General features: G+C 38.2%; 1 protein-coding gene across 1 annotated transcript in view; it reads right to left on the bottom strand.

Moving 5' to 3' along the window:
* The window catches only part of Anks1b (ankyrin repeat and sterile alpha motif domain containing 1B), a 1,052,697-nt gene that overhangs the window by 751,896 nt on the left and 275,832 nt on the right, over positions 1-24,969 (bottom strand). The window lies entirely within an intron of this gene.

Below are 24,969 nucleotides of genomic sequence, written 5' to 3'. Positions count from 1 at the left end.
GGGTCCTTTCAGCAAAATCTTGCTAGTGTATGCAATGGTGTCAGCGTTTGGAAGCTGATTATGAAAGACACATTCTTAATCTCTTGAAAGGAAAACGACTGTGACTGAAAACATCAGTGGTGTGGTGGTTTAAACAGGAATGATCCCCCACAGACTCACAGGTTTGAATTCTTGTTAACCAGGAGCACTAACTACTCTTAGTGTCAGCAATGAAACTGACAGAAAGGAGAAGAATAAGATGAGTGATTTAAAGTTCTCGATATGAAGCAATAGGAGACATTAGAAGGTGTAAGAGGGTCTCCATGAGCCACTCAGAGCAGTTAGAGGCAAAAGCACCAAGATAAAGGCCAGGCGATCATCCTACGATGGGGAATAAAGCCCAGTAAAAAGCCTTGCCAAAGAAATTCTTGGAGGGACATGACAGCTTCCCCCCATGCTTTAAAGAAGAAATGATAGTCAAAGAAGAGACAGAAATTGTTGAGACAGACTGTAGACGATATGTATATGAACAGAGGCAGCTGAAGGACATAAGTCAGCCCCACCCCCACACTATCTCCCACTGTGTGCTTCTCACAGTTGATGAGGACCATGCATTATTTTATATTTTAAGAGATCAAGTGACTGAATGGTATGATAATCTATGGTAGTTTGAATAAAAACAGCCCTGATAGGTCCACAGGGAGTGGCACTATTATGAGGTTGGTGCTTCTTTGTTGAAGGAAGGATGTCATAAGGGACGGGCTTTGAGGTCTCAGATGCTCAAGGCAGGCACAGTATGGTGCTCTCTTCTTGCTACCTGCCAATCCAGATGTGGAACTCTCAGCCAATCTCCAGCACCATGCCTGCCAGGATGACAATGGACTAAATCTCTGAATTGTAAGCCAGCCTTAATTAACTGCTTCCTTTATAAGAGCTGCCATGGTCATGGTGTCTCTTCACAGCATCAGAAACCCTAGTACGACATAGTCTCACAATATTAGTCTTCAATTTTAGTCATAGCTAGTTACAACAGACACTATCTAAAAACAAAGTTATTGTTTGGGTACTGAGTAAGTCAGAATGATAAAATCAAGGTGGAATAAATCATGGTGACCAACAGGACAACATTTCTTCTGGTACCTCCTGGAGAATCTGTGTCTTCATCTTTCTCCGCTTCCATAAGATGACTATTTCCAACTCATGACATCTTCCTCCATCTTCAAAGCCAACAGTTTGGCACCTTCATATCTATTTCCTTCTCTGATATTGCTACTTCTGTGTTGTGCTTGTGATTGCATGGAGTCCACTCAGACTACCTAGGATAACCTTCCCATAGCAAAATCCTTAGCTTAGTCACATCTGTAAATTACTTTTGTTATAACAGATAATACTTCACATTTTTTTTTTGGTAATGGTGTAGACATGGGTGATTATTATTCTGATAGTTATCTGACATAGCTGTCAAAGATCTTTTGAATATTCAAATTCGACCCATTCATTCAGCTACTGATCAGCGTATGCCATAACATATTGTTGAATTTGGTTTTAAAGCTCACTTACAATTTATTTATACATTCCCTTTTGTGTAGGTAACATTGCTTTGTATCCACATATTATTCTTGGGAGCTGGTAAGGTTGTAACGAAGTTTCATATATCAAACTCCTTGGAGAGCCAAAGAAAACCTTGAACCCTCATCTCCAAGCCCTAGCTGTTTGAGGTCATAAGAAATAGTAGCAACTTACTCTTAAGGAATTACCTTAATGCATTTAAAATATCAAATGCATCCTTTAGCAATCACTTAGAAGAAGGGAAAGACAAATAATTTTGCAGAGAAGAAAACTAAAACATACAGTGAGTTAAATGGCTCAAGATCACTCAGGGAGAAAGACTGGGATGGGGGGGATACGAAAAGAACTCTGCTTCCTATATTCCCATTCAGTGGCTTGAACGACCTGAATAATGGTTTCAATGACGCTACCTCATCGCCCAGTGCATCGACTCCAAAGCACTGCTAACACACTAGAGAAATCACCACAAAAACAGCAAATAGCTTTTACTTTGTTTTCTACCTAGTAATTGAGAAAAGGCTTTAAGTGGGAAGTATGGAAAACATGCAGCAACCTACTTGTAAAATCCACCTGACCTTGAAAAACTTCCATTTGAGTTTCTAACATGTTTGGAAGGTTTTAAGTTAATATGACTTGAAAATTTAAAAATGTATATGGTTATCCTGACTGGTAGGTAAAACCAAAAAAGCAAAGGAATAATGGATGTGCTAATCTGCAGCTCCTCTGAGTGTATCACTAATTACAGGTGCTCTGAGAGGTGTAGGGATAGGCTGTGAATGGCACGGAGGAGAGAGCTAGCAAGTCATACAGAAGTTGGTTGACATCTCAGCTCTTCTATTTATACCAGCTGTGCAATGGGATGATGTATCAAATTTCTCAAGAGTCCTCATCTTAAAAATTAAATAGCTAAATCCTCCAGTTAATCTAAATAGTATAATTTATGTAAAATACCTAATACACAAAAATGTTTAGCATCTTTCCTAATTAAGGAAAAAATATTGGCACAGATTTTTTTCTGCTAAAATTATTTGCAGTGTGTGCTGCCCAGATTCTCTTTGTCACCTACAGGACTTGCTCTCCAGGCTACTGGGAATACTGCTAATGGAAAGCCCACTGTTATCAGTCCCTTATGGGTATTGCTTTGGCCTCCTCACCTGCTGTTCACACCACTCAGAATGCCCTTCCTCCAGTGTATGACCCTAAGAACCAGCATAGCAGATCAGAACTGGTCACGAGGCTGTCTGATTCCTCTTCCTAAGCTGCTTATCTTATCGGCTTCTCCGTCTTCTACCTTTCATTTCTCTCTTCCTGATGTTCTCAGCACAGTCACAAACAAGCTCTTACATCCTAGTCACTGGTGACAGGGTGACAGTCAGCTCTCTTCCCCTAGAGCTCCAGAGAAAATGCAAACAGGTGCTCAGACTTTCCACACAAGAACATGTGACATAATGGACATTTTTTTCCTTTGTTCTTAGGACTCAAAGTAAGGATGGCAGCAAGGAGTCAGGGCCACCCCCTCCCCCTTCAACTGGCCTGCCCTTTTACTCTGCAGTTTGTGCATATTTAGACTGTCATATTCAAAACGTTGATGATCTTACAGCTGAGGAAACGTTAACATGTGTGCATTTGGTGGGAACAATAACTAAGGTTCTATAGCTCTGGAATATTCTAGAAAAAAAAAAAAAGGAGGGGGGCTATGTTACATTATTTTGGCAGAATGTTGATGGCAGATTCCGCTGAGTGACAGGTGTCTGTTATATTAATTTTCCTACCTCTGCGTACCTCTTAACTTTTTCACAACCAAATAATTCCTTCATTTGCTTTATGAAAGTGTGCCCCATGTAGACTGTTAAAGTACATAAAATAAAAGCCCTTGAACAATTTTAAGTAAGATTTAAAACTATACTTAAATCCAGTTTTGCTTATACTAAGTAAGGAAATCTATCAAAATATACATAATACATGTTTCCCTAAGCAGATAACATAAGTGTGAGATAACGCTCAGACTTATTCCTTTTAAATTACTGGTGATTCCTCTAACAACAAGCTTAACGGAGGACTTAGAAATCAATATTTACTTTAAAAGATTTCCTCTTCACACAGGTGTTCTGCATTTTATGTGGACTAGATCATAAAGACTTTTGTTATGATGTAATAGAAAATTATCTCAATTTCAGAAAGCTCTACTTCATAAACATTGTCTTCGGGAATGGAATGAGTTATAAAAAATATGTTTATAAAATGTCACACAGGCTGGGGATGCAGAGCTCCTGCCTACACAGTGAGTGTCTCGGTGAGATTCCCAGCATTAAAACAAAACAACGGAAAATGAGCACAAGTGAAATACAGCCAAAGCATTCTACTGCCCTTTCATCCTCGCTCCTTGAGGATGCTGTTGTAGACTCGACAATTGACATCACTGGTACTATCTGAAATGGGAACAAAAACCTCTGTCTTATTTGTGTGTAATGGCTGGGAACTGGATCATCCAGCAAGGCATCTGACGAGCATCTTCAGGCTGTGTACAATGGTATTGCTTATTGTAAATGTGCCATGATAAGGAAACTAAAATATGATATGTGTTTCTTATCTTGCTATTCTTCTATGTTTGAAATTCTTTCTGAATTTTGAAGTCTCATCCACCTGCAGTGATGGCACCTAGCAGTTTGGGAAATGCTATCATTCAGGAAAATTTTTTTTCAAAGATACCTGATCAGCAAACATAAGGGTGATCTAATGTGTTTCTACATAAGGTCATTAATATTCCCACACTTCGTGCACATGCATAAGGCTTGGTACATCTGAGACCAACAGAAGGGACCGGAACATGCTGAGGGCAAAGACATAGCTGGTGGGACTTGGGAGATGGTTGCCTAAATGCCAGTGAAGGCTGGATTTTTAAGGTTTTCCTGCTATCTCTCCGAGCCACCACTGAACAAATAATGTGTCCAGTGGGATACATGACATGTTTAAGAATGGCATGTTAAAGAAGATGCCTGAGCAGTGGCTGCACTCAGGAAACCCCACCCCCAGTTCAGATTGGCTACTAATTATCTCCATGACCCTTGGGTTCTATCTTTCTGGCCTCAGTTTATAATCTTACGAGATAAAGGCTCCTTATCGTTATTTTTATGCCAGGATTCATGAACCACTTTCAATATTAATATGCAATCATCAAAGTTTTATGAAGTTTGAATACCATAATTTTGAGTAGAAATGAAAAAAGAAAATGACATTTTAAAAAGATCCTCTTTTATAGTTGAAAATAAATGTTACTTATTACGTAAGAATTTAGATTCCCAAGTTACATATATTCTATCTCCCATCCCATAGTCTCCTGAAGCTTTCTGAATTAATATGAGGTTGTCATTATGCCAGGCAGTATAGAGGACTCTACAAGCCTGCCTGCAAACATAACTGATAACAATATATCATGGAATTTCATGTTTTAGTTCAGACTGTCCAATGGGTGTATATATACACACAGAAAGATGTTAAAATTCAACAACTGCACTCGACAATTCCTATAAATTTCAGTTTTCCATGGTCTGTAAAATTTTAAAACTACTATGTGCTGGGTCCCTGTGGGTTTATTAACAACAAAAGTACTTTATATTGATGCAGTATAAAAATCCATACTGTAATATAATTTTGAGGCAAAATGAAATTGGTAAGATTAAGGTAGAAAGCCAGACATTTCAAGATAATAGTAATCAAGTACTATAGAAATAATTGCTACATCTGTGATGATGATAATAATACCGAGCATGGATATGTAGCACTAACTTACAGAAGCAATTAATTATGTTGCAAAGAAATCAAATATATAATAAATATCATATTCTCACTCTTATGTATCATAATTTGTATATTATTATCACCACTTGTTGCTATCATCTGTTTTAGATGTATAGAATTTAATCAGATAAGACTTCCTCAAGCAATAGCAGGTTGTCTAACTACCTAGGGAGAATCAGAATAAGGTTGCCTGTTGGTATTCACATCCTGTGGCGTCTCGGCAGAGTACCAAGACAGGTATTAAGAATACATTCAGGTCAAAAATGGATTTTCATCATTACTGACTCACTAATTAGTGCTTTTTCTCCCCTGATTTGTTGATTTGCTGATCTTTAACTACTCTCTCATTCCTGAAATGAACTCTACTAAGTTATGTGTACTGTCCTTTAGCGAGATTGCCTGACTTGCCTATAGAACTATCTACGCTTGCACTGACATGTGATATAGTTAATTTCCCTTTGAATATTAATACTCCCTTAATTGGGTTTAGGAATCAAGTAACTTAATAAAATGAAACATTCCCTCTTCCTATCGCCACAAAGAACTTCAATTTTACAGCGATAAATCACCCCAGTGATGTGCACTTACCACAATTGCCCTCCTCACTTTTTCTGTGTATGTATCTGAAAATCCTCACCCCTTGCTAAATCCAACTCAATGCAGCTTACAAGGTTAGAAAAAAATGGTGTTCTCACCTTCCAAGGTGGCTTTCAGATCTTTCTTCTCCACCAGCCCGCCATTCCTCAGAGCTATCTCAATCCAGAGCCATGCTTATTATAATCCAGAAAACAAAACCAAAGAGACCGTCCCAGTTCTCCCAGTGGAGCGCCTCAAAATCATCATGTATCTAGATGCGTATAGTCTCGTTTCACTGTTTAACAATAATTTAATATAATAATAATAATAACAATAATAATAATAATAAAATCCATTTTCCTCAGAGAATATTATGGTTCGTTTATCTGAATAGTAAGCATTGCCCCACTAGGACTTTCCTTTAGAAAAACAAGTTTTTAAAGGAAAAAATGTCTCCCCTCTATATTTTCTTTCTTGTGCTAAATGTGGGAGATATTGTCAGACATTATGTGTAATACAGGAGCCAGCATTCACTCAACTCTCACAGTAGCAACCTTATTCCCTATACTTCCTGGTTAGGTGGATCCTGACAGGGCATCCCCACCCCACCCCCTCAGCCACAGACCTGCAAAGTTCTGTGTTATGCTCTGCTTTCTGAGGATCCTAAACTGTGACACATGTTGCCAAAGAAATGGGTAAAGAGGCTAAATTGTCCCTAAACTAGAGGATGCTGTGAGCTTCTTTTTAGTCAATGAGAAGCCAGTGTTAATACAAAATTAAGCAATTATAAATAAAACAAACTCGTGACTATGCAATGATTATAAAATAAATATTAACAAGAGAAGCCAACCAAAGAATCAAGTGAGGTGTATCTTTGGGAATGTCACATTTGGTTTTCATTTCAGTCAACAAAGTTATTCGCATTAAAGGAAAAGATGTTATAAAATCCTATAGTCATCTCAGTGTCAGCAGGGAAAGTGATTGACAGCACTTGACATATGTTCATGATTGATAACGCTCTAATTTAAAAAGAGGAGAACTTTCTTGACCTGATGAAGGAAATTTTAAATATTAGAGTTAGCATCTGAATACTAAATGGCTGAACCTTTTCAGCTGGGTGAAGATGCAGGAGCATGGACCCTCAGGATGTCCACTCACCACTGAGTGGGAAGCACTAGTTAGTAAAGTAAGATGAGAATAATAGGTAAAAGCAAGTGGATGAGAAAGCAGTAAACCTGCCTTCATTCACAGACACTGAAGACCTTATACCTGTACAGACAACACTGCAAAAACAACAGACGTCCCAGAAATGATGAGTGGGTGCAGTAATTTTGCGACATCCAACTTCAACACAAATGATCTGATACACCTCTGTGTAATTAACAATCCATCAAAACCAGGAAGGCATTTTGTAATATCCAGAAATAAACACATTACAAGTAATCTAGCTACAGCAAGAAAGGTAAGGAGACCTAAAACCATGAAGAGAAGCACATTCATAGATTCCGAAGTTCAGGACGCAGAAGTTGCCACATTTGTTACATTTCTCCTCAGCATCACAGAGAAATACACAAACTGACGGGCTAGTAATAAGATGCATATGCCAATACAAACAACTTGAAAAGGATTGAAGCAACTTGAGAAAAAGGAATATGAATAACTAACACTATTTAAATTTTATACTTACCTTTGAGCTTGATGTTCACGGCCATGAAATAAATATTTTTTAAAAGCCAAGTCTCAAAGTCCCTATAATGCTACATTCATATAAGAATATGTATTGTACTGGCTGGTTTTATTTGTCAACTTGATACAAGTTGGAGTTCTCACAGAGAAAGGAGCCTCCCTTGAGGAAATGCCTCCATGAGATCCAGCTGTAAGGGCATTTTCTCAATTTGTGATCAAGGTGGAAGGGCCCATTGTGGGTGGTGCTATCCCTGGGCTGGTAGTCCTGGGTTCTATAAGAAAGCAAGCAGAGCAAGCCAGTAAGCAGCATTCCTCCATGGCTTCTACACCCACTCTTGCCTCCAAGGTCCTACCCTGAGTGAGTTCCTGTCCTGACTTCCTTTGGTGATGAACAGCAGTGTGGAAGTGTAAGCTGAATAAACCCTTTCCTCCCCAACTTGCTTCTTCGTCATGATGTTTGTGCAGAAATAGAAACCCTGACTAAGACAGGTATGTATTGTGGAGTCTGAGCAACACTCTCTTGGATCCACAATAGACCACAGTGAAAAAATTTAAAACTAGAATCAAATGTCAATGAAACACAACTTACAGAGCCTTCAGAATATCCTAAGACAGTTCTAGGAGAAACTTTTAGAGATATGGACACTAATGCTAATAAATTAAGGGAATGTGGGGGATGGCTTGGTAGGTATAAAATGTTTGCTGCATGAGGCTGTGTAACTGAGTTTGATACTCACCCACAACCCACGGTTATGAGCACCTGGAATCCCAGTGCTGGGGAAGCTGAGGCAGGAGGATCCCCATAACTTTGCAGGAAAATTAATGGAACTGGAGATTATTATTTTTAAATGAAATACGGCAGAATCAGAAACACAAAACATTTCTTATTTTCTCTTATATGTAGAATATCTATGTATCTGTCTATCTACCTTCATTCATCTACCATATCTAGCTATCTTCTAGCTAGCTAGCTATCCATCCATCTAAGTATCTATCTATCCTCTGTGTGTGTGTGTGTGTGTGTGTGTGTGTATCAAGTATTCATGACATGAAAGTAGACCATAGGGCACTGGATAAAGAAGATGAGAAAACAAAAAAAGGCCATGGGATATAGAATACAGGTGAATGAAATCAGAAAGGATTATTTGAGGGAATAAAATAACAGCCACATGAAGAGAGATGGACAGATAGTGTGGAGTATATGAACAGGAACAAAATATAATGTCACATATGTACAAAAATGTCATGAGGAAACATGCTACATTTTTTACTGACTTTTCAAAACGTGTTAAGTGGGTCCTGTGAAATGGAGTTGAGGCAGATTATAGGATCTGCAGTCATCAGCAGTCCTGAACACTCCTGTTAGGTAAAACTGAATATTCTGTATCTCTCAGCTCTAGTATATCAAATCCAGGGTATACAAATGAGCACAAATAAATATTTTACTTTCGTCGATCATTCTAAGGTAAGTCGATCTAGCAATGACAAAATTTTCAATAAATGCCACTAAAACATTTGGGTATCCAAATGCAAAATAAGTGAACATTACCTCACACCATATATAAACATTAACCTGAAATATATAGCATACCTAACTATATATAATAAATCCCAACATTTCTAAAAATAAAAGAGGAAATAACATCTTTGTAATCTTGGCTAAGGTAAATAAGTCTTAACTAAGACCAATAACGTTCAAAATATAAAAGAAAACACTAATAATATGAAAACCATCCAAATGAAATCTGTTTCACTATTAAAAAAATATAGATAAGCATAGGTAAGGGCTTTTAAAAAAGATTCTGGTCATTCAGGCAAAAGGCCAACAAATGGCAAATGCGACCCCAGGAAACCCAAGAGCTTCTGGACAATCAGAGAAATAGTAAGTTGATGGAAAGGATAACCTAACGGATGGGAGGGATGTTTTGCTGATTATTCATCTGACCGAGGAATAATGTCTGGAATGTGCAAAGTGTCAAGAACAAAGAAGCAAAGAAAAACAAAATGACCTCTAGAACAGAACAGAGAGTTCTCAAAACAAACAGCTGGGAAATACTTTAAAAGGTATTCATTGTCCTCAGACATGAAGGAAATGACAATGGATACCACTTTAAGATGCCATCTTAACCCAGTCATAATGGCTATCATCAAGAGAATTTTAGTGTGCTTTCAGTGGGGATGTAACTGGTGCAGCCAGTTTGGAAATCAGTCAGGAGATTTCTACAAAAGCAATAAATAAAGCTACTACATTATACTGCTCTTGGACATAGACACCAGAACTAAGAAGTGAGCAGAGCAAGTTTACAACATCCAACATCAACAGAAACTATCCAGTATATCTCTACATAATCAATTAAAATTAAGAACATAGCTTGTAATATCCAGAAACAGACATGATAAGCATATGTAGAATCTAAAACCAGACAAGCATACATAACATTCTCAAAGCAGAATCTTACCATAGAGACATTTTCATGTCCATGTTCATTGCTGTTCTATTTACAACAGCTAAGAAATGGAAGCACCCATGCTCCAGATGATAGCTCTGTTTCCACGCCCATGTAGGTAGGCCTAGTTAAACTAGGTGAGTTACAAAAACCAAACAAAATGACTTGAAAATAGGAAGGGGCACTTGTAATGAGGAAGGGAAGATGACATGGGAACCAGGGGTATGAGAGAGTGGAGGAATGGGCGTGGTCAGAGAGCATTATATACATGATGAAGTTGGCAAAGAATCTCATCTGAAAGAAAAGAAAATGTCAAGTCCTAAGTATGGTTTAAATTTTTGTTTTAAAAAATACAAACAAAGTGTACCTCTGATAAAGCATCTTCATTTAAAACAAACAACTGTTCCAATTTGAAAGAACAAATTAGCTGATTTTTAAAAGAAGAAGTGAAGCTATGGAATCAGCCACATTTCCAGGCATCAAATGAAAAGTGATAGAAACATGGTTTGTGCAGTCTCAACAGACTCTTATGGCATTATTCAGCCATGAGGGGCAAAGCTATCATATCACGGGCAGGAGAATGAAACTGCAGCTGCCATGTTATGTGAAACATGCTAGGTATGGAAAATCAAGTATGTCATGTTTCCTCTCATATAGAGAATCTAAAAACAGACAAGCTTACTTGACAATCTCAAAATAGACGATTAGTTAATAGGAGGAGGGAAGAAAATTGAGGGAAAGGATGGGGAGATAGGAAAGGGTACTTCCGGGGGTGGGAGGGACTAGAGGGAAGCGAAGTATATGTGTGGAAGTGATAAGAAACCCATTACTGTTACCCACCCAAGAATGTTCACTGATTGTAAATAAACCCAAATAAAGACACTTACCATCATTGATCACTAGGAAAATTCAGAAGATATACCTCAGCATACCCTTCAGAAGAGCCAAAAACAAGAAGATGGGCTGTGCCAAGTCCTGGGAAGGACATGAAGAAACTGGGTCTCTCATTCCTCCCTGATATAAGTTCAGGATGCTATCACTACTTTGGAAAACACCTTATTCATCCCATCAATTTAGATATATATTCACCATCTGGCTCACATCCACACGTGTAGGTATTATCCCAAGAAAAGAGCAGATATTGGTTTCATAAAAAGACTTGTATTTAAATGTTCAAGTCAACACAGTTCACAATAGTCAAAACTTAACTCCAAATATTCACCAACTGATCAACAAAATAAAAATTTACTTTATCCACAAAAAAATCAATGCTACTTAGTCATTCTTACTTAAACCACAATCATGTCCATGTTATCTCTAACCTTTGCATATGACACTCAGTGTTGTTTGATGTTAGCAAATGAAATTGTTATGGTTGACACACTTTGGCATTTGCTTCTCAGCTCAATGAGGAGACAATAACCCTAACATTGGTAGAATAGCAACGAAACTAGCCAATGACAGAAAATGTTAGTAATTCTAGATGTGGGATGGTAGGTGGTATCAACACAGGACAATGCAGAGGAATATACAAGAAGTTTCACATTTGGGCATGTTGCCACCCTAAGAACTTCTGCTGTATCCAGACTGTAATAATCTTCCCGTAAAGAGTTTCAAACAGGATAGTCACCTCGAGGAAGGCAAACAGGTCAAAAACAGATGAATCCATGAAATAAGTTGAGGTGAATACCAAAATGCAGGGATTGCAATAATAAAGAAGAGTTGTTCGGTAAAGCAGTAAGAACCAAGAACCAAGAAAGAGATTGTGTTGTAGAAGGCAAATGCTGAGAGGTGTTAGAATTACGTAGTTATTCAGCATCTGTACTGGCTATTTTTGTGTCAACTTGACACAGCTGGAGTTATCACAGAGAAAGGAGCTTCAGTTGAGGAAATGCCTCCATGAGATCCAACTGTAAGGCATTTTCTCAATTAGTGATCAAGGGGGAAAGGCCCCTTGTGGGTGGGACCATCCCTGGGCTGGTAGTCTTGGTTCTATAAGAGAGCAGNCTGAGCAAGCCAGGGGAGGCAAGCCAGTAAGGAACATCCCTCCATGGCCTCTGCATCAGCTCCTGCTTTCTGACCTGCTTGAGTTCCAGTCCTGACTTCCTTTGGTGATGAACAGCAGCATGGAAGTGTAAGCCGAATAAACCTGCTTGTGGACGTTGTACATCGTGGTGCGGAGCCTAGTGCGCACCACGATGTACAACGTCCACAAGCAGAGGCTTACTAGTGATGTGTTTGTGTGTCAAGTTGACAAGGGGTCAATTGTACTGGCTATTTTTGTGTCAACTTGACACAGCTGGAGTTATCACAGAGAAAGGAGCTTCAGTTGAGGAAATGCCTCCATGAGATCCAACTGTAAGGCATTTTCTCAATTAGTGATCAAGGGGGAAAGGCCCCTTGTGGGTGGGACCATCCCTGGGCTGGTAGTCTTGGTTCTATAAGAGAGCAGNCTGAGCAAGCCAGGGGAGGCAAGCCAGTAAGGAACATCCCTCCATGGCCTCTGCATCAGCTCCTGCTTTCTGACCTGCTTGAGTTCCAGTCCTGACTTCCTTTGGTGATGAACAGCAGCATGGAAGTGTAAGCCGAATAAACCCTTTCCTCCCCAACTTGCTTCTTGGTCATGATGTTTGTGCAGGAATAGAAACCCTGACTAAGACAGCACCTATTGCACAATGCCAGAAACACAAGAACAGACATCTGAAGGTGTCATCTCCAGAGGCAGGAGGAGAACAGTAGGATGCTAGACCCATCCTTAAGATAAATTGCAGGGCACATAAAAATGTTCTGAGCAAAACACTCCTGGAATTAATAAGCTGCATGGTTACTCAATGTTACTTCCCATGATTTATTTATACCAAAGATTCATCTGCAGTCTACAGAGGGGGAAATAATCCATTTTGTTCTTCTTCTTCCTTTTTTTTTGTATGGGACTTCTGAACTCCCAGGAAGAGCCTATGATGATTAATAGCAGGCTGCTAGAAATTTGTGTTTATAGAGAAAAATGATTCTTTTATACATAACAAATATTTCCAGCAAACTACCAGTATAAATTACCCTTTCAGGTTGCTTTTCTCCAGAAAAATTACAAACCATATTGGATTTTCCAGACTTTTAACAAAGCATACCCCAGTCTAATTAAGTGCTGAGCTGGTAGCATACACAGAGTATATGAGCTGTTTCTAGTCACCTTCACTCTCAGCTTGCTTGCCTTGACTTTGTGTCGTGATAAACTCCTAACCGCCCTATCTAGGAAGAACTTAATGGGGATGAAATTCCGGAAATACTAAACCAATGTATTTTCTCCTTCTCCCTGATTTAGGACACCTTGCATGTCCATGCCCCTTCTATCAAATAATGTATCGGGTAAAACTAGATGCTTCTGGCAACAGGACTTGCTCTACATTGTTCCCTAGCACAAAACAGATAGATCAAGACTCTCCTTAAAAGAATATTGTGTCCACAATGGGACTTTGGGGCAGTGGTTCAGAAACAGCTCATAGACTGTTAGGAAGCATAGATAAGCACATCTCAGATCTCCTCCAGTTGAAGAGACGGGAGGCAAAACCAAAAACGTATTCAGATTTCAAAAGCTCCTCAGAAGATGAGCAATGATAGCTGAAAAGGAACATGTAGAACAGGCACAGAGGTGCTTATCATTCCAGAGTCTCTAACTTAACTCCTGGTGTGTCTGACTCAGAGACAAAGTCCTAACAGCTTCCAAGTCACCTATTTAGGACTTTGAAAATCTCCCACCTCACAGTTGCCTCAAGTGTTTCAACCCCATTCCTCCAGATGCCACCATACAAGAGGCACCTGTCCTGTCTCCTCAATTGTTGGGGCATTTGCTCCACTCTCCTCCTTCTGATTAGGTTATATACACTTTTAGTTTCAATACTCAATGAAATTGCCCTTTAATGAAGTATAACCTTTGGGGAAAAAAGCTTGTCGATCTCTATCTACAAAGACTTACAACTTCATGTGCTGTTTATTATGTTTCATAACAATTGAAAACTCCATGATGCATGTTGGTTGTACGGCACAAAGCTAGTGCCATGAGAAGCAGAAACAAAACAAATAAATATTATAATGTACTGAAAGCAGACTTTTAAAATCTCAGAGGAAATATTATAAAGGGTGTTTCTACAGCAGAACACTAAATTTGCAGCCATTTGTTGAATATTGCATATTAATGTAGAGACCATTGAAACACAAGATGATGTTTATTGCATTATGTCCCTTGTATCCACAGCATTTACCATCGGGCACAAAATCACAATTCATGAGTTTAAAGGATCCTAGACTCTAAATAAATGTGTTTGAGCAGCAGGTGCAATAATGTCGCTTTACACTTGCGAGTGTGTACTGCTGGGACCATGACCTCAAGAATGAATCAAGAGAGTCTGGAAGAGGGTACCAAGCAGAAGATCACTACAGGAAAAAAGCCAGTATGTCCCCTGAACACATGTGTGTGAACCAGTGACCATCCCATGTAAGGGATTTACAGTAAGGTGGTTTGCAAATTTTCTCCAATTAATATTTTTTGTGGTAAGCACAGTAATAACATTCTAAACCAAACAGATTTTAAAACTCTCACTTCTTGGTCATCACCTTGATCCTGCGCATTAGTTTTCTTACACTGAACTCTGTCCATTACTATAAAATGTTGAAAAACGTTAGTGAAAATTAAATGCTCTGATCTAGAAACACTGTGCATCAACCCTTTATTTCTAAGTTCTCTCAAGTAACATATTTTTTCTTTGCTCTATTTGATATCTTCTACAGCATTAGATTATGTTGTGCCCCCAAATAAATTTCAAAACCAATTAAAGCATTAATATATAGCCATGCATAGTAACTGAACCGATGAAACCTGTCATGATGACTAGCTGTTATTCAAATAACTTTACAGGCATAATTCATGAGAATTATGAAATTTCCTTTGAGATATTATCTTTGTTAAAGAAGGTATCTCACTTGACAAAGTGCTTTAGCCTTGAATTAAGATAAATTAATGTTATTTATTATTCTAAAACCTCAGAGACAGATGTTTTGCTTTCTTTCCAGGATAAAGAAAAAAAAAGGAGGGGGCCAGGATATTTTAATGATCAAAGTAACCATGACAACAGTTTTCAGACTCATTACAAGTGTTATTTTCATACACACTCTGTTGGTTAAAATAATAATCTATTCTTGTAAACAAAATCTGTTTCTAGTGAAACTTCCTTTCATGGTGTAACAAAATTCTTAAAATTATTCATCAATCCAGTAGCAAGTAACATTGAGGAATAATTATTTTTTCCTATAAATACCACAATGTCACAAGCTCTTGAGAAACCAGAAATTACCTCCAACCCCAAAACACTTAGGACTGTTACATTGGTAACTACTAAAAGCATTTTTTAACACTGTTTTCTCTTGTCTAAAGGGGGAGAGAGAGAGAGAGGGGGAGAGAGGGAAAGAGGGAGAGAGGGAGAGAGGGAGAGAGGGAGAGAGGGAGAGAGGAAGAGAGGGAGAGAGGGAGAGGGGGAGGGGGAGAGGGAGAGGGAAGAGAGTTTTCTTTTTCTGAAAACAAAACAAACCTCCAAAACTCTAAGCAGTGAAACAATGTTTCCCTCCATGCTATTTATTTTCGATACTATTTATTTTCGATACTATTTGAAACTTTAAACTACTTTTACACAATGGTTTGGGTTTTATCATGACTTTTCAAAAACAAGGAACAAAGAATATTTATTGTTATTTGAACTAATATTCAAATGGACTGAAAATTGGATCACAGTTTCAAAGCCCATCTATGAAAAAGAAAGCATGCTATTTTTTAAGTTGACACTGTTCTTCATCCTAACGCAACAGTGATAGACACCTTCCCTGTCTGAATGATCTGAGTTTTGTTAATTTTAGAGAAACTGTACAACTATATGGTGAGGATTATGCAGCAGGATACATGTGTACATGAGCAATGCCAACACAATGGCTTGGTTTCTTTCGGTGGCACTGCAAGGTGATATATGTGGTCCTATCATGGCTAAGCAGAAGGAAATTGACCATTAGTGGCCAGGGCATTTGTCATTATTTGCCTAAAACTCAGCTGTATAATACCCAACATCTGAATAGTGTCTAGAAATGAAAGCAAAAGTAAAAGTCTTTGTATTTTCATTTTATCCTTTTCCAAAATTTAAACTATTGCCTATAACACAGACCATCAAAAGATGACTCTGAGAATGACAAGGAAAAGATGAAGATGAAGATATGGTCACGATGGTGATCATGAAGAAAAACCATAGTGGACTGTGGTGGTGTGAATATGCTTGGCCCAGGGTGTGGCACTATTAGGAGGTATGGCCTTGTTGGAGTAGGTGTGGCCTTGTTGCAGGAAGTGTGTCCCTGTGGGGGTGGGCTTTGAGAGAGTGTCCTCCTAGCTGCCTGCCGATGACAGTCCTCTTCTAGCTGCTGTTGGATCAAGATCTAGAACTCTCAGTTCCTTCAACCAGGACCATGTCTGCTTGTATGCTGCCATGCTTTCTGCCTTGACAGTAATGGACCAAACCTCTAAAATTGCAAGCCAGCTCCAGTTAAATGTTTTTGGTTTTTGGGGTTTTTTGTCATGGTGTATCTTCACAGCAATGGAAATCCTAACTAAGATAAAGACTATGAAGGCTTTCATGAAACCAAATGATATTACAACTACCAAAGAAAACAATAACTTTAGTTGTTAGAGGCCATTGATAATTTTGGCCAGAAGTTTTGGAACAGAAGCCTAATGGGAAAGTTGATTTTAAAGTATCTAAAATCATCTCATGAAATAAAAAAGGTAAGTATCAAAGAAGAGCCAATATTCTCTGCAATAAAACTAATTGATAAATAATTTCCTAAAAATAATTAACATTCTTCTCATGAATATTACTAAATACTAACATATTAATAAAAATTAATTGACTTTCACAAACAATCCGTAGTTAAAACAACTCAAGCATCAAGAAGTAATTATAAAACATGAATTACTAAGCTAGTAGTATAGTGCTATATTTAATTTCACCCATTAAATTAAGCAAGTAAGTATGTTGCACCAAAGACGTCTTCAACAAATGCATCAGCAGTATTAAGCTGTGACAAGAAATGCATCAGCAGTATCAAGATGTGACAACAGTATTTAAATTCCATAAACACTTATTACAAGGAAAATGCATACCTTGACATTTCCTTCACAGTAAAGAAGCGCATCTATAATAACTAACCTTTCGTCCCCCATTTTCAGCAAAGTGCTTATAACACATCATTTATGCTAACACCCAGCCAGTGTAATGGATGCTATTTATCTCCATCCTGTAGAAGGCAGTGATGGCCCCAGGCTTAAATGCCACAGCTCATTCCTGACCCTCAGGAGCTTGTGATTCTGGGCAGTTACTTAAACTGTCTGAATCTCATTTTCTTCATATGTAAAGAGGGAGCATTTCTCTATTTCCTAGAGTTGTTAGGGGACTTCAGTGAATAAAGGGCTGTGAAATGCTTAAATGGCTAATTGCACTGGCTGGTTTTGTGTGTCAACTTGATACGAGCTAAGGCCACCACAGAGAAAGGCACCTCAGTTGAGGAAAGGCCTCCATGAGATCCAGATGTAAGATATTTTCTCAATTAGTGATCAAGGGGAGAGGGCCCAGCCCACGGTGGGTGGTGCCATCCCTGGGCTGGTGGTCCTGGACTGTATAAAAAAAGCAGGTTCAGCAAGCTATGAGGAGCAAGCCAGTAAGCACTCAGCCTTGGCCTCTGCACCATTTCCTGCCTCTGGGTTCTAGCACTGGTTGAGTTCCTGCCCTGACTTCCTGCAGTGATGGACTGTGATCTGAAAGTATAAGCCAAATAAACCCTTTCCTCCCCAACTTGCTTTTAGGTCATGGTGTTTCATTACAGCAATAGAAACCCTAAGACACCAATTGGCTTTGGTTACTACAGACAAAATGGAAATATTGGTGTGGATGTGGGAAACTGAGACATTTGCATTCTGCTGGGAAGAATATAAAAATGGAAAAATGTTTTCAAATTTCTCTGAAAGCTGGCAAATGAACGACCACATTATCTAGCAATCCCACTTTACGTTATTTATTCCAAAGAAATATATTAATATATTCATGGACTCTACAGTGATAATTAATAGCCAAGAAATGCAAACAACCCAAATGACCACTGATAGGTCATTAAAAATAAGATGCATACACATGTGAATGTGCACACGGGAACATGCACATGGGAACATGCCAATGGGAAATACCACTCAGCATTTATAAGGAATCTTGCATTGCAGCAACATGGATGAACTTTAAGGTAAAATGACCCAACCAGAAAGAGAAAAACTACATGGTCCTACTTACATATGTAATTCAACTTAATTGAATCCAGAAGTAGAAAAACATTTGTCATAACCTTGGGAAACTGGAAATGGAGAGTTGCCACCCAAGCAAACATAGGAGGCTTTAACTGTGCAAGGTGTGAAAGTCCTAGTTCTCTACTGTACAGCACTGTGCCTGGGGTTAACAGCGTCCAGCGGACACTTAAATGCCTGTTTTAAAAGCCATATAAAATGAAAGTTCAAGGAATCTGACTGAAGAAACAGCACAGCTGGGATTCTAACCTTTTACCTAAGATCCAGTGATTGAAACAAGTCTTAACATCCATTCTAAATTGGGAAAAACAACACGGTTCCTGGTGGGCCATGGACTCTGATAGCACCACCACTTGGGTGGGTCCCATAACAGAGAGTCTAAGTTTTATTACTATCTAGCTTATAACATAATTTGATTAAACAGAAGCATCTCTCTGAGACCATGAGGGAAGACTACAGAGCTAAGACTACAGAGTTAAGACTGACTATTTCCTTTTACTAGAAATACTTGAGATTTTCAAGCTCATGACACTGCGGCTCGAGCACAAGAAGGGTACTACTAGTCTGTTCTCTTATTGCAAAAGACGCATTATTGTTAACAAATACGAATGAAAATATATTCTGGGGTTATTAGAAGCCTATGATAAATAGTAATGTACATAGCTGCTTCTATATACATTATAAATTTTCAATGAAAAACTAATAAGATTGTTATTTCATCCTCAATGCTGAAGTGTAAAAATAAGTTCTTCCAGAAATAGAAAAGCCTGTCAATATTTTTATATGTTAATTACAAAAGTAATTTAAAACAAAAATAATTATTCAGTGTGACATATTATCACTGTCGCAGATAACTAAATTGTCCAAGATCCACTCACATTTATATTAAAGGAGTGATTGCTAACCTTCCTAATACAGTTCTTCATGTTGTGGTGACCCCTCCCCCAGCCATAAAATTATTTTGTTGCTACTTCATAACTATATCTTTGCCACTGTTACCCATCATAATGTAAACACCTGTGTTTTCTGATGGTCTTAGGTGACCACTATGAAAGGGTCATTCAAAACTGGTGGATTAAAGAAACAGATTTTTTAAGAAATACATCAGGAATAAAAAAATGTCCACCTATAAACTCTTTAAGACTAAAAGTTCATAAAAAAATTTAAACAAAATACATATACTTGGAGATAGCATGTGGCATACATCTTTTATGATTTTAAAATTCACAAGCATCTAATTCTCAATTCTACCATTAAATGAATCATCAGGGGATTCTTTCCTCGGCTTTCTAAATTGCAGCCTCAGCTTTTATAGGGATCAGTGGTCAACACAAAGTGGTTATTTAGTAGCCGTTATAACTTCAACTCAGAGAGACTAGGACCCCTATAAAACATCAAATCCTGCGGGGCCAAGTATTGCAAAATTTGAAATCTAGATAAGTCTTTGCTCATAAAGCAATTTAGTGATTTATTTGATATTAAAACATCTACATTTTATTTTTTAAAAGTACATGAGTTAGACTCTTAGCACTCTATAATGTACCACGAATTGTACCAAGCCATATATAGTTCCAGCAAACTTTGGGGTTCTAAGCTCACTCTACAGCAGTGGTTCTCAACCTTCCTAACGCTGGAACCAACAATACAGTTCCTCATGTTGTCATAACCCCCAAGCATAGAATTACTGTTGTTGTTGCTCCATAGCTGTAATCTTGCTACTGTTATGAATCAAATGTAAAGATCTGTGCTCTCTGGTGATCTTGGGGGACCACTGTGAAAGGGCCATTTGACCCCAAAGGGATTGCGACCTGCAGGTGGAAAACCACTGACCTAAAAGCTCCGTGGAAGGACTTTTCTTCTTCACATCTTGTGGCACCAATAATCCTTGAGGTTCCTAGGCTTGAAGCTTCATAACCCCAAACCCTGCCTCCATTATTATATGGTCATTTCCCTGTGCATGTCTCTATGTCTTTTCCTATTGACATGAGGGTTCAAGCCACACCGTAATTGAAACTCACAGTAGTCAAATATATCTATACCTTCAGTTCTTAGATTTGCAAAAGTCTATTGTTCAATAAAGTCTTATTTGGGGTTATAATTCTCATGAATTTGGAAAGAGAAGCATACTATAGTAGTGTTATATTTATTTGTTAGCTTTAATTTTTAAAGTATATATCAGCTATAAAGATATGTGATTCCATAATTACATGGTCAAAAGGAACCTATATCTAATACAAATATGCACATTAGATAGTTCCGTAAATTATCAATTTTTCTAATGGAAAAACATATTGCCAAAGCAAAAATCTGACATACAAATATGTCAGTATTGCCTTGCCTTTCTACAGCTGACAATGTAGATCACTGATTGTGATGTAAGCTTAGGGGAAAGGGAGAGAAGTCATCTGTGTGCTGTGTGCATCCACCTAGGGATTAGAGAACACTGGTGAGCAAAGAGAAGACTCTTTCCTTCCAAGCAGACACGCTGGTGTGAAGCAGCTGAGTCATGGGATAAAGTGAAAGTTTTAAGCAACCACAAACTGTCCTATAAAACTGATTGTAATTTTACACTTCTGCCAATAACAAATGGGTCCAGTAACTTTGCTGTACCTTTGCCAACACTTGGTATTGTCTTTTTTATTATATCCATTAAAGTTACATTATAATTATAGTTTGCATTCCCCCCAGTGACTAACGATGTACCAGGTAGTCTGCTTGGTGCAGATATTAAAAACTGAATAATACATAATCCTGTCCTTAAAGCAATATCAATATTATTATGAATCGGCTCATTGTAGAGAATATAAGACTAATTATGTTCCATTTAACAGACTAGCACTGCCAATAGTTTAGCTAAGCACACCAAGAGCCTTTCTTTATATAGTTACTGTCATGGATTGATATTAAAGAGAAAAAAAATAGTCAAGAAAACCTACTGATTAAAACCTACCCTTGTGGTTGTGAGGCCTTTTAGTACCTATAAATAAATAAAATTTAAGCTGAAATACATGTTTTGTGCATAATAAATGGCACACACATTTGCATCAGTGAAATTCATAACTCTTAACTCTTGGTAAATGAATTACAGATAAATATGAAAGAGTTAAGGATTACTGCAGCAGATATCTAAATCATATATTTTACTAAGTGGCTTTAAAAAAATCTGAATGTACTTTCTATGAGCAGAGTGTTTTGTTGAGATTCAACCAAACAAAGCCCAAGGTTGTATTCCAGTCTTTGATTTATCAAGTGTTTTCCTCAATATCCTTCAGATCTCTAAAGCAATCATAATCATGTAAGAGATTTTCATGGTGACTTCATTGTCTTTGAAAGGCATTTGCGATAAAAGAGAGTGTAAAGGAACTGTATTTAAGTTCCCTCTAGGGGAAAAAAATGACCACTATTATTTTAGAAGAATTTCCACAAAGATGATTTCAGCACAATAGATTTTTCCAGTGAATGATATCAATCATTTTGTGAGCTTTTCAAAAGATGCCAAGTGGGTCCTGTAAAATGAGGCTGAGCCAGATGATAGGATGTGCCGTAATCAGCAATCCTGAATACTCCTGTTTGATAGAATGGAATCTTCTTTATCTCTCAGCTTCTGTGATGGCAAAGTCATACAAATGAGTTGCACACATGAATAAGTTTCCTTTAACCATCTCTTAAAGAAACTTGGTTAAAGAAAACTTTTTAGTTTCTCAGATAGTCTACCTGCAAACTCCCTATCAAGTCAAACTAGAACTTTCAAATTATATACAAAGCTAAAGAATATTCTGAAGTACCCACCAAGAAGAGGAGATACTGAGTCTGACATCTGTAAGAACCCCATTATGGACATGATATTGGACTACCCTCTCTGACTTCATCATAGAAGATTTTTGGTGCAGTGAACAGTTGTTAATGCAGATACTCAACACCAATCTAAGTGCAGACAATAAGACCCAGGGAGTGTTCAGACTCCATGAAACATTTATGCCAATCCCTCCCCAATCTTAACTAGGAGGCCTTTGACAGTTGATGGTTTCTGTGGGAGGGAGAGCAGGTTGTCTGTGAGAGTATAGGTATAGCCCCTGGTAGGTTGACCATGCTTCAGTGGATAGGCCCACTCTCATGAGCATATGGATAACTTCATGGGTTGTTTAGAGAGAGAGAGAGACAGAGACAGAGAGAAAACAAAGAAGATATAAATGAACTTGAACTTTTGGGGTAGTATGAAGATGCAGATATATCTTGGAGAAGTTGGGGAGAAAGTGGGATGAATATAATCACAACACACTGAATAAATTTCTTAAAGTCTTCCTGAATTATTAATTAATATTCCTGAATAAAGATGAAAGGACTGGCATGATACCAAGCTATATAGATAAAAAATGTTACGTTGTATTTTTAAAAGATGAAAGAAAAAAAGACTGGACTTTTAAGGGTTCCACATGAGAGAATAACATTATCATCTAGGCCTATGTTAAAACTCATTTTTAGTCATTTATCCATTATACACACACACACGTGTTATATAATATATAATTATATAACTTAAACACAAACCATCATCCTCATATTGGGTGGCATTTCCTTGAAAGGAATTCCCTTTTCCTTTCAAAAGCTTCTAGTTTAGTAAAGAGAAAACTACAAAGGTAGAGTTTTCAAAGAGCAAGCAGCTAACACTTGCTGGGCATCTACTTCCTACTAGATATAATCCGAACATAGATCATCTCAGTGCAAGCCTCACAAAGAACACGGGGCTTATTATTACCATTTTATAGATAAGGCTTAGAGATCTAACTCATACACTATCACTCCAACCATCTCTTAACTGAACCAAGTGGCCTGGGTCCCTAATCACCAGCTATCATGCCTCTTGGACCACAACCATAAATAAAGAACACACTGAAAACTGAATACAAAAAGCTTACAGCAGGCAGGCCAGGACACCATGCCCGCTTGCCTGAGTCAGAAAGTGATTCGCAAATTACCACTGAAGATAAACAGACAGTTGTTTGCTTCCATAAAAATGTTTCCACAGAGAAAACAAAGAAGAAACATTGTAGGCAGTAGGCAAACATGTTACAACACTTAGGTTCTGGGGAATTAAGAAGGGTAACAGTTGTATCCGTTTCCAATCGCGGCTGTAACAAGTTAAGACAGACCTGCTGGTTTACAGCAATACAAGTAATTCTCTCGCATCTCTGGAGAGTAGCCTTCTAAGATTAATATGACTCAGCACAAATCAAGGCGCCAACGGCCTTGCTCCGTCAGAAGATTTAAGGGAATTTCATTCCTTGATTCTTTTAATGTCTCGTGGATGTCAGCATCTGTTGGTTTCTGATTTATCACTCCAGTTTTCAAACCTATCACTTGGGAGTTTGCCTGGGAATATAGACATCTGCCTATGCTACCTTTTTGTAAGGATACAGATGACTGCAAATGAAGGCTCACCTAGATAAGACAGTGACCTCTCATCTGCAGATCCCTCATTGCAAATGGATCTTTTCCACATAGGACAACAGTATTCAGGCTGTAGGGATTAGGACCTGGTACCTAGGGGACTGGTTTTCAGCCTAGCTCATGAGCCATGGAGGAGTCTATGGAAGTCACCAAGAGGTGCCAGCTGAAGGTAATGGGGGCTGAGCAGGAGATGACAACTGCCTTGGTTAAGGAGAAGTGTTGATGTTATCCTGAACGTGATGGGTAAAAATGGAAGGTGCTGATTCAAAGTATGACTCTGTGATACTTGCATAGTACCTCCATAGCTAATATGGAAGAGAAATTATAGGAGGGAAGAGATCGTTACGTTTCTTAAGAGCTCTGGGATAGAGGGAGGGATAGATAAGATGGGAGGGCAGACATTCATTATAAGGACAGTGACAGTTGATTAGAGAGAGCATGGAAAGAAATCCAGGGAAGCTCCTTAATTTCCATTTGGGGGCAACTGGGTAGATAAGAAGGATGGTAGCTATGGCTCGGAATATCAACTAAAGTCTCCAAAGTTAAGAGAAAAAAGCTCCAAAGTAATACATATACATATACACATACACATACACATACACATACACATACACATACACATACACATACACATATACATATACAAAAGAGATGGACTTTTGCAGTCCAAGGCTATCTCTAACACAAAAATGGGCAACAATTCCTTGCCCATCCTAGCCTCTGACCTTTAGAATACACAGAAATCATTGGAAAATGTAAAATCAAACCATTAGCTTGTACCAAGTCTAAGAATGTCACCTAATTGCACCTTGGGGTCACCTTGTTGTAAACATACCTGCTTGATGGTCTCACTAATGTGTTTTAAATACACCTTGATATATGTCGTTCATTGTTCTGTAACTAATAAGGTCTCATGGAACCACTTCCATTGTGGTACATGATATTGGAAGCAACCTGAATCTGTTTCTGGGCCATGGTCAGTTATATTTGGCTCTAGGATAAACTACCTTATATTACCTTTGAGGGAAGAGTCATTGTGTGTGTGTGTGTGTGTGTGTGTGTGTGTGTGTGTGTTTACGGGAGGTA

Source organism: Mus caroli, chromosome 10 (assembly GCF_900094665.2).
Source record: "Mus caroli chromosome 10, CAROLI_EIJ_v1.1, whole genome shotgun sequence".
Classification (NCBI taxonomy): domain Eukaryota; kingdom Metazoa; phylum Chordata; class Mammalia; order Rodentia; family Muridae; genus Mus; species Mus caroli.
This window is presented reverse-complemented; position numbering and strand designations above follow the sequence as displayed.